General features: G+C 34.3%; 1 long non-coding RNA gene across 1 annotated transcript; it reads left to right on the top strand.

Annotated features, from left to right (window-relative positions):
* Positions 1–3,984: 3,984 nt before the first annotated feature.
* On the top strand, positions 3,985–4,839 carry LOC111395391. The gene is made up of 2 exons (XR_002702794.1): positions 3,985–4,368; positions 4,457–4,839. It is a non-coding gene; the product is annotated as an uncharacterized LOC111395391 (long non-coding RNA).
* Positions 4,840–10,929: the final 6,090 nt, after the last annotated feature.

Below are 10,929 nucleotides of genomic sequence, written 5' to 3'. Positions count from 1 at the left end.
AAAGAGATGATCTTGTTTGTTTATAAGGAATCACTCCTCAATTTTGTGGAAACTAACCCACTCCTCCCTAGTTTGGCTAAGTCTTTGTTGCAAGAATTCGACGATGTATTTTCAGAGGATGCTACAAGTGGATTGCCGCCTATTCGAGGCATTGAACATCAAATTGACTTCATACCCGGAGCTGTCATTCCAAATCGACCGGCTTATCGAAGTAATCCAAGTGGAGGAGTTAATGAGCAAATGATACGTGAGGGAAAGCATGAGTCCTTGTGCGATACCGATTTTGCTTGTACCAAAAAAGGATGGAATATGGCGAATGTGCGTGGATTGTAGGGCTATCAACAACGTAACGGTAAATCGTCACCCTATACCTAGGTTAGATGACATGCTTGATGAATCACTTGGTGCTTGCATATTTTCTAAAATTGATTTAAAAAGCGGGTATCATCAAATTCGTATGCAGGAGGATGATGGATAGAAAATGGCTTTTAAAACTAAATATGATTTATATAAATGGTTGGTTATGCTGTTTGGACTCACAAATGCACCTTGCACTTTTATGCGTTTAATGAATCACGTTTTACGTGCTTTTATAGGAAAATTTGTTGTGATTTATTTTGACGACATTTTGATCTATAGCAAAGATCTAGGAGAGCATTTGAAACATTTAAAGTGTGTGTTAATTGTTTTAAGGAAAGAACAACTCTATGTTAATCTTAAAAAATGCACGTTTTGTATGGATAGAGTTATTTTTCTTTGTTTTGTGGTTAGTATTAATGGGGTAGAAGTAGACGATGAAAAGATAAAGGATATTAGAGATTGGCCGACACCTAAAAGCATAACGGAAGTTAGGAGTTTTCATGGTTTGACTAGTTTTTATAGGCGTTTTGTGAAAGATTTTAACACTATCACCGCATCGCTCACGGAAGTAGTTAAAAAGAGTGGAGATTTTCATTGGGATGATGAACAGAAACTTGCATTTAATACTATTAAAGGTAGATTGTATGAAGCACCTGTTTTAGCATTATCTAACTTTGATAAAATATTCAAGATTGAGTGTGACGCATCAGGAATAGGGATTGGAGCAGTTTTAATGCAGGATCGGAGGCCTATTGCATACTTTAGCGAGAAATTGAGTGGAGCTCCTTTAAATTATCCTATATATGACAAAGAACTTTATGCACTTGTTCAAGCTTTGGAGACTTGGCAACATTATCTATGGCCGAAGGAGTTCGTAATACACACCGATCAAGAGTCACTAAAGCACTTGCGAGGATAAGGTAAATTGAACAAGAGGCATGCACGGTGGATGAAATTCATTGAGACCTTTCCATACGTCATTCGGTAAAAACAAGGTAAGGAAAATGTGGTGGCGGATGCGTTGTCGCGAAGGTACATATTGCTAACTACTCTTGATTCTAAGCTACTTGGGTTTGAACATATTAAGGAATTGTATGAAAAAGATATTGAATTTTCGGATATTTATTTGTCATGCATAAAAGGGGTGGTTGATAGATTCTTTAGGCATGGGGGGTATTTATTTCGGAAAAATAGGTTATGTGTTCCTAATTGTTCTATTCGGGAGTTGTTAGTAAGGGAGGCTCATAGTGGTGGATTGATGGGACACTTTGGGGTTCAAAAGACTTTAGATGTATTGAAGGAGCATTTTTACTCTAAGATGAAAAGTGATGTTGAGTGAATTTGTAGTCGATGCATAGGTTGTAAAAGGGCTAAGTCTATGGTTTTACCTCAAGGTTTGTACACACCTTTACCTACACATAGTAAGCCTTGGGTTGATATCTCGATGGACTTTGTTTTAGGTTTACCTAGGACTAAGAGAGGTCGGGATTCTATTTTTGTGGTTGTAGATAGGTTCAACAAAATGGCACATTTTATAACATGTCACAAAACTGACGATGCCACAAACATTGCTGACTTATTCTTTAAAGAGATTTTGCGTTTACATGGGGTTCCTAGAAGCATAGTGTCGGATTGGAATGTCAAATTTTTGAGTCACTTTTGGAGAGTTTTGTGGGGTAAGTTAGGCACTAAGTTACTATTTTCCACAACTTGTCACCCACAAACGGATGGGCAAACCGAGGTAGTGAATAGGACTATGACACAATTGTTACGTACAGTAATCAATAAAAATTTGAAGAGTTGGGAGGAGTGTCTACCATTTGTTGAATTTGCATACAATCGAGCTGTTCACTCTACTACGTCATATTCTCCATTTGAAATTGTATATGGTTTTAATCCATTAACTCTTTTGGATTTAATTCCTTTACCTGTGAATGAACGTGGTAGTTTAGATGGCAAAAAGAAGGCGGAATTGGTTAAGTCACTCCACGAAAAGGTAAAAGCGCAAATTAAAAACAAAAGTAAGTTGGTTACGTCGCAGGCGAACAAAGGTAGGAAGCGCGTGATATTCGAGCCAGGAGATTGGGTTTGGGTGCACTTTAGGAAAGAGCAGTTTCCGGAGCAAAGGAAGTCCAAGTTGCAACCGAGGAGCGATAGACCATTTCAAGTGATTGAAAAGATAAACGACAATGCTTACAAGTTGGACCTTCTAGGTGAGTACAATGTTTCAGCTACTTTTAATGTATCTGATCTCTCTCTGTTTGATGCAAGTTCAGATTCGAGGACGAATCCTTTTGAAGAGGGAGGGGATGATATGATCCAGGAGTCGAGCCCGACGAAGGCGAGTGTGAGACGAGACCCATTGATAGTCGATGGCGGACCAATGACGCGATCAAGGGCAAAGCAAGTGAAACAAGCGATGAGATTGATCGTTCAAGAAACCATTGATGCAACCATATTCGGGATTCAAAATGGAGTAACTTTCATGTTCGGGTCGATGGCCGAATCAACTTGGATCAATTTATTATCAAGCGACGAAATCGGAGGCTGAAAACAAGCCTATGCGACCGCATAGGCTAAAACACCATGTGACCGCATAGGTGCTTACTGAAACTCAAAGGAGCCAACCGGACTGAACCATGCGACCGCATAGAAATACACTATGCAATTGTATAGACCATTTTTTTGGTGAATTTCCTAATTTTGGCAATTTTTCATATTTTGTTAGTTTTTGATTCTTTTCCATATTTTAGGGATTATGATCGACTTTTGCACAATTTTTACCTAGTTTTTAGGTTTAGTATTAATAGGAGTTTCCATTCAATTGTTAAAAACTTTTGACATTATTAATTTTGAATTAAAGTGAGGCGTATTGTCTTCTCTTCATCGTTTTTCATTGAACAATTTCAAACTTATCAAGTGTTAACTTGTGGCGTTCAAACAACCGGATTTAATTTTTGGATTGCGTGATCAAAGGGTCTTTCAAGCGTCGTTCTTGTTGGGTTTTTTGTTCGACTTTCTTTTGGATTAATCCTAAACTCTTTGATTAATTTGACGTTCTTGGGTTCGTCAATCTCGTTGTGGGTTTCATAGTCAACGTTGCTACGAGATTCGCATCATCAACAGTGAATTGTTCCATTTTATCTTACTATAGCAATTTTTTTTTGTTATGGAAACAAAAACGACGTCGTTTGTCTTCAATCATTTTTCTATTTTAACACGTCATTTTACTGCAACCATCACCTCCACTAGAACATTTTTCCATTTTCACACACTAGTTCACCTCATACAATCCAACTGATAAAGAAAAAACTGAATTATTTAACAAATTAAACAAATAAAAATTACAAGCAAAAATAAAAGGAAACAAAAAATATGGAAGAGGTAAATATAGAATGAAGTCTTTTTAACTTACAACTATGTAATAAAAAAATAAAAAAAAGGCACACGCACTTTTCCTACCTAGATTTTTGACAAAAAAATTCATTTTTTAATATAAATCATTTAATATTTTAGATTTATTTTACTAAAAATTTAAAAAAATAAAAATAAAAAATTAGTCTCCACCTCCTGTTCACTCCGTGCACGGAAGAAACACACTCTGTGCACAAAGCCTATGGAGTAGCGCTCCGTGCACGGAGTGAACATTTTGCCACGTTTCGCATATATTTTACCCTTTTTATGTATAGGGCCTTCGTATATTTTCATGCAAGCAGTTCCCTGTTTAACCACGTTCTATGCTTGTATGATCAGGTACCGTTTCTGACACTATGATATGCCACCCCCAACGAATTTGACTTCTTCCTTTGTAGTCATGCCGGGATTCAAGTAAATTTGATTTCCATTGAGTATTGTTTAGATACGTAGGATATTTTGCTTTATAATTCTAATCGATTTTTGCATTTCCAATCAGGGAACTAGCCGTCCAACGCGCTACCATGTGCTATATGATGAGAACAGATTTAATGCAGATGCTTTACAAATGCTAACCAATAGCTTGTGTTATACGTAAACTATCCTTCCTAAAACTTGTATTTTTTATGAATGGCTTGAGGTCGCTTTTATGTATTCACAATTGGAAACCTTTTCCTTTCAGGCATGCCAGTCCACTTTTGGCGTTGTTATACTCAAAAGATTGCAGGATATGACTTGATCACTGAAATTTGCAAAGTTGTATCACTAAGTCTGACTTGAGAGGGGAAAAGATCCCAAGGGAACTGCAAATAGTATAAGATGCATAACCTTCCCAAGAGATGATCTCCTTATGAAAAAATAGAACCCATCTTGGATGCAATATATGTAATTGTTTATAACTTAAATTTATATCAAAATTCTAATCACACCAAATAGAGGCTTACTTTAAAAGCCAACTTTCCAAGAAAACTGCTTGTCTAGAATGCTGAGAATCTTCTTTATTTATCAACATCACTTGTTTAATGAACACTGCTACATGTACACTATGGTGTACACTTTAGTTTACACTTTGTTACGTGTCATTATTCTATTGGACAATTTAAATTTCAAACAGTTTTTTCATTCAATTAACACTTGACAACAACGCAAGTATCAAACAAAATGTAAAAAATCAGTTTATAAATAGCAAAGTTCTTGTTTAATTGCTTAATCATTAATCAATGCACATTTTTATATGAAAAGTTTCCATATTAAGAGGAGAAAATATATTCGCAATGTTTGTTGAGAACTTCCCCAATTTAGAGCATGTCTGGTTAAGTTTATCTAAAAAACCAGCTTTTCTCGACCGGATCTCGCTAGATAAAGTTGAGGAAGGATCAAAAAAACAAAAATGAGTGAGATGCTACTCTTGTCAATTACGAGATTTTGCACCTTGTTTAGTACACAATTTAATAATTTTTTGAAAATGGGTTAGATTTTTTAGTACAGTTGGAAGGGGTTTTTATTCTCAATTGGTTCTAAACGCGGCACAACAAGAGTCTGCCAAACTATTTAAGAATATTACTTTTAACAATTGATTTTAATCATCATTCATGCAAAATAAATGAAGTTAGAATTAACACAATTCAAGAAAATACAAAATAAAATATTGCTTGAAATCGGCCAAAAAAGAAAAAAGAAAAACTCATTCTCCGTGCACGGAGAGATTACGGTCTGTGCACAGAAAGATTTCTCTCCATGCACAAAGAGATTACGGACCGTGCACGGAGTGCCACTATTCTCCGTGCATGGAGAGAATTTTTTTTTCCTTTTTTTTTCTTTTTTTATTTGTTCTGTTTATCTTATAAATAAAAAAATTTCAATTTAAAATTCTTTTTAATTCTTTTCTCATAAAGCTTAATTTTTCAATTTTAACTAAATAATATTTATATATTCTTTATATAAATTTCATAACTTTGTTCTATTTTGTTTTTATTATATTTTTTTAAAATTGTTTTAAAATTTCTTTTTTCATCATATCATAAATAATTTTTTTTCGATTTAAAATTCTTTTTAATTCATTTCGTTTTATGATAAAACGTCATTTTTTATTTTTAATAAATAATATTTATTTTTAATTTTAATTATTTCAATTTAATTAAAAAACTTTACAATAACTTTTTTTTTCACCTACAATTTTTTTTATTCTTTAATTTGTTAAATCATTTATTTTTTTTATCCATATTGGTGTAAAATGATTTTTACGAACTAAATAATTTAACAAATTAGAGAACAAAAAAAAAATTCAGACAAAAATAGAACAAAATTATTGGCCAAAATAAAAGGTTACTGTAATTTTATTTTTTTTGCCTGATTTTTTTTTTTTTTTTTTTTTTTGCAATTTTTTTTTTTTTTTTTTTTTTTTGTTAATCATTTAGTTTGTAACTATCATTCCATGCTTGCTATAATATTGCACAGCGAGAATTTTTTTTTTTTTCCAATTTTTTTTTTTTTTCAACTCCAATTTCTCGGCGCACTCCCATTTCATCGTCATTCCCCATCCACTAGCCTTCCCTCACCATTGCCAGTCCTCCCCTCTCCTCTGTCCGGCTGTTTCTATTCCCAACTCAAGTTGACTGCCACTGCCTCCTCTTGGCTTCTAGTATTTCAGATATGCCCAATTCCTAATTAAAGAATATTATGTACAAGAATGTGGAGGCCCAAGAGCATGAAGCCATTTAATTTGTCAAAAATTAAAACATAGCAAAATAAAAGTGCTTCTAAATTGATCTCATCTTTTAAGATTTTACACAGATTTACAATTTTTCATTATAGCCAAACAAGAAAAAAAATCTAAATAAAAAAATTCCCCAAGGTTCTGTGTTTTCGTATCAAGAATTATTTGCAAATGAAAAGATTCAAGTTTTCGCTTAACTTTATCCCTCGAAAGCAACTTCTCCGTGAGCATTCGGACCTATTCACAAACAAAATAATTAGTGACAACTAAAGTGTAAATTGAATTTTTTTAACCAAGCAATAAAGTGTACCTCATTTTTCAGTTTCTCATTCTCTTTGAATTGGCTATAATCTGCCTTTCTTTTAAAGAATCACAGCTTTCTTTTAAAGAATCACACTCTTTCTCCAAGTTCTTTGTTTTGTACCGGGCTCGACGGTTTTGGAACCAAATTGCAACTTGCCTAGGTTACAGTCCAAGTCCTTTAGCAAGCTGGAGCTTTCTCTTTGGTTCGAGCTTATTTTTCACCTCAAAACTTTTCTCAAGAAGCTGAACCTGATCGAGCGTTAGTGGGATGTCAAACGGGTCGAGCGGCTCGTCAGCTCGTCAAAACCCGACTCGTAAGCGGCTGGGGCTCGTCATTTAGCCAAACAGGGGGCTCAATCTCACGAGCTCATCGAGCCCACGAGTGTTGACGAGCCCACAAGCTCGTCAAAAAATATGAAAAAAAAAAGGTCAAAAATGTGCAAGTTTACAACAACAAAAAAAAAAAAAATTTAAATTTAAAAAATCAAAAAAATCACGAGCTCGCAAGTGGCTCGTGAGCTCCACTAGGCCCACGAGCTAGTGGCTCGTGAGCTCACGAGCTCGTGGGCCGAGCCCGAGGAACACGCCGAGCTCAAGCTCAGCTCATCTTTCACGAGCCCGAGTCGAGCTCGTGAATTAAAGGGCTGAGCCGGCTCGATTCGACCCAATGCCATCCCTAGGCGTGAGCCGCCTTTTCTTCTACGACTGTTGAAAGCAACCATCTAATCATCATTGCCATCTGCCTTTTTATCAATCTGTGTGAAAAATGAACTCTCTGGATTTTTGAAGTTTACCATGGATGTAGATCCTAAAACAAAGAAACCAGACAAAATGTTATCAGATTCTTCAACTAACATTAATTGCCCAGATTCCCATATTATCATAAAGAGAATGGGTAATTGGCGCAAAACGTCCCTACCTTTCAGCTTAATTGTGAAAAACGTCCCCACCTTTCATTTTTTGGCATTTTTGCCCTCATTTCAACCTTTCATTGCGAGAAACGTCCTTCCCTCCAACATCCGTCATTTCTTCCGTTAATTAAGAAAAAGATGCCATTTTCTTTCCAATCAACAAGGGTAAAACCGTCCTCACCATGGAACCTTTCATTTTCATCATCTTCTTTAAACAGCACGAGATGGTTCTCATTCCACTTCCTTTTGCTTCTTGAAAACTTTCCATTTGTCTTCCATTTCTACAATTGTTTCTCCATTCTTGTATGGTGCTATTTCTTGGTCAGTAGCTTCAACAAGATGTTTACTAGAGCCTGAAGAATCCAGCACCGTCTTTTGAAAATAATTTGGAAGCTGCTGGAAATTGGAGTTCATTAGCATAACAAAAAAAATCTGGAATTGAAGATGAATCCAGAAGCATGCTGAATAATTTATCTTCACCGTCGTGGATTCTCTAGAAGATTGAAGACGGCCACTTCACTGACATGCTAGAATTTGCTAGAAGATGAAGCCACTGACCTTGGATGTCTATATATATGTGTGTTGCTATATTTTGTATGTAAGTGTGAAAGAAGAGAGACAGTGCTTGGTGAGAGGAAATAATCTGGCAAAATAATTGGTGAGATGCTCTAGTGTGTTTGGTTAAGATTTTTGATGTGTGTGCAAAACTGTATAAAATTTATTTCATCAATAAAATTATAATTTCTTGTGCGTTCTAAAATTCAAAAAAGTGATATTTGAGCTCAACAAAACTCAAAAGAGCCTGAAAAAGGAAGCCCAATTACCTTTCCTGCAAATGATATTCACGTTCAACATTTAGAACCGGTAGTTGAGTTCGTGGACTCAAGCTCATCAAGAGATTGGAAAGTGCTCTCAAGATTTTATTTTTTTTTTTGGTAAAATGATGTGTAAATAAACAACTGTTGTTTATACAAAATAAAGCAAAGCACTTTGGGAATGGATGGGATCTTGTTTATATGAAAATACGGCATTGATATTGTTGGACGTCTTCCACGGGTTTTTAATCATCCCTTTTTCTTTTTTAGATTTTCTTCGACCTTATTATGTTACTTTGTATACTTACAGGGTTTCCAATCTTTTTGGTCTAAATCCCAACAAACAATTCATCTGTGGGTTTCTTTTTTGGAAGTTTTTCTATGAAATGGCAACTAGAAGCTTCATGAAACTCATCCAGTAAACTGAAGAATTTTGTTACTGCTCAAAATAACCAAGGTTGAAGTCATCTTTTTCTTAATTACGGTTTTACCCCTATCGACTATAAAGAAATTGACATCTTTTTCTTAATTAACGGAGGAAATGACGGATGTTGGACGGAAGGACGTTCGTTGCAATGAAGGTTGAAATGAGAGCAAAAATGCCAAAAAATGAAAGGTGGGGACGTTTTCCACAATGAAGCTGAAAGGTAGGGATGTTTTGCGCCAATTACCTTAAAGAGAATTGACCCTTTCTTGAGGGCTGAAAATCACAATATATTGAAATTAGCTCTTCTTTCATTCTTAATTCTGTACAATACTGAACAATCCACCGCGCAAAAATCTACAAAATCTTAACTTCAGTTTCTTCCTTAACACTATCCAACACTTTAAAATCCACTGCACGAAAATTTACAAAAATTTAACTTTGTTTTCTTCCATAATACAGTCCAATAATTTAGAATTTACATTATAATAATGTGAATCTCTAATTCCCCAAAGGTATATCAAAGCTGCTTAAATAACATAGTGACTGCAAATTATTAACAAAACGCTCTCAAAGATTAACAGAGTAAAAATTGAAGTCTTTACAAAGAATTTACACAAAACCCACAACAAAAATATTGGACCCTTTCAGACAAAGTACTAAATTCTATATCATTAAAGGGAAAAAATTATTACCATGAAAAGAAGAGAAAGAATTGGTAATCCAGAGAGAATCAAGAGCTTCAAAGAGCCAAGAAGCCATTCACTTTTGAACAGAACATTATTCATATTTGAACCATCACAAACTCTGGGATCTTCCATACCCTCAGCTTTCTGAAAAGATGATTTTTTTTTTATTTTTTTATTTTGTGGGAAGTTATAGTAACATACTTTGGCACATGAAGAATGAGTTCCAAAAATAAATAAATAAATAAAAATAAAGGTGAAAATCTATGGCTTATGACGAAAAAAAGTGATTATGAGCATAATATTGATGTGGGAAATGTATAAGCTACGGAGAGATTTTTTTTCCTTCTCTCTCCTTTGTCAACTCCAATTTCTTGGGTTGTGAAGAAATGTTGAGGTTGTTTCCTTTTTTTTATGAAATTTTAGTCAAATTTAATTAGAAACGTGTCAATAAACAAAGATCAACAACGAAGCTACTAAAGTGGGGCCGATTTTAGACAAATTCCTTTATGTGTTGTTTCTTTTTTTTAGTAAGTTTTGGTTATATCTCGACGAATTTAAATCGGATTTGAATTCCGTTTGTTGGTGAATAATATTTAAGATTAGGAGTCTCGATTTTAGTTACTATCTCGATTTTTTCGATTTTTGGAAAAACAATATAACGCTCTAGCATTTTTTTTTCATCGTAGAAAATCTCCGAATAACCCAATTTCTGACCACCCACATTCATCACCCAAAAATCATGGGATTCTTCAAACATAATGTGATTACAAGAATCCAAAGTATCCACCCAATATTTCAATAAAAAAGACTCAAAATATCTCTTATAATTTCAATGAATTCCTGTAATCAAGTAACAGAGTCATAAAAAATAGACCCAGGGGTTCAAAAAAATCAATTAAACTCCATAGATACTTTTTTAAATTCTACACATTCCACACTAATAATAACATAATAAATACAAACTCTTGCAACGCACGAGACGCAGACTAGTATTTTTATAAAATTCTATTAAGGATTGGAGTCTTTGTAAAATTAAATTTTACTCTAATTTATCTTATGACTTGGGAACCGTCCTTAAATTTTATTATTAACAATATAAAAGGAGAGAAAGCGATGTTGGAGAAGATATATATGCGATTTTCTCTTGTAAGTATTTTTTCATTGTAGTGAATTATTGTAACGACGAAAGAGAATGTAATCTCACATTGAAACAATCCTCCATAAATTTTATGTCTTCTTGACTGTTTATTTTTCTTTGTTCAAATTGATTTCTTTCAATGAAATAAAATTAAGGTCT

The sequence above is a fragment of the Olea europaea genome, chromosome 6, assembly GCF_002742605.1.
Source record: "Olea europaea var. sylvestris chromosome 6, O_europaea_v1, whole genome shotgun sequence".
Lineage (NCBI taxonomy): Eukaryota > Viridiplantae > Streptophyta > Magnoliopsida > Lamiales > Oleaceae > Olea > Olea europaea.
Note: the sequence above shows the minus strand (reverse complement) of the source record. Positions and strands in the feature narration are given on the sequence as shown.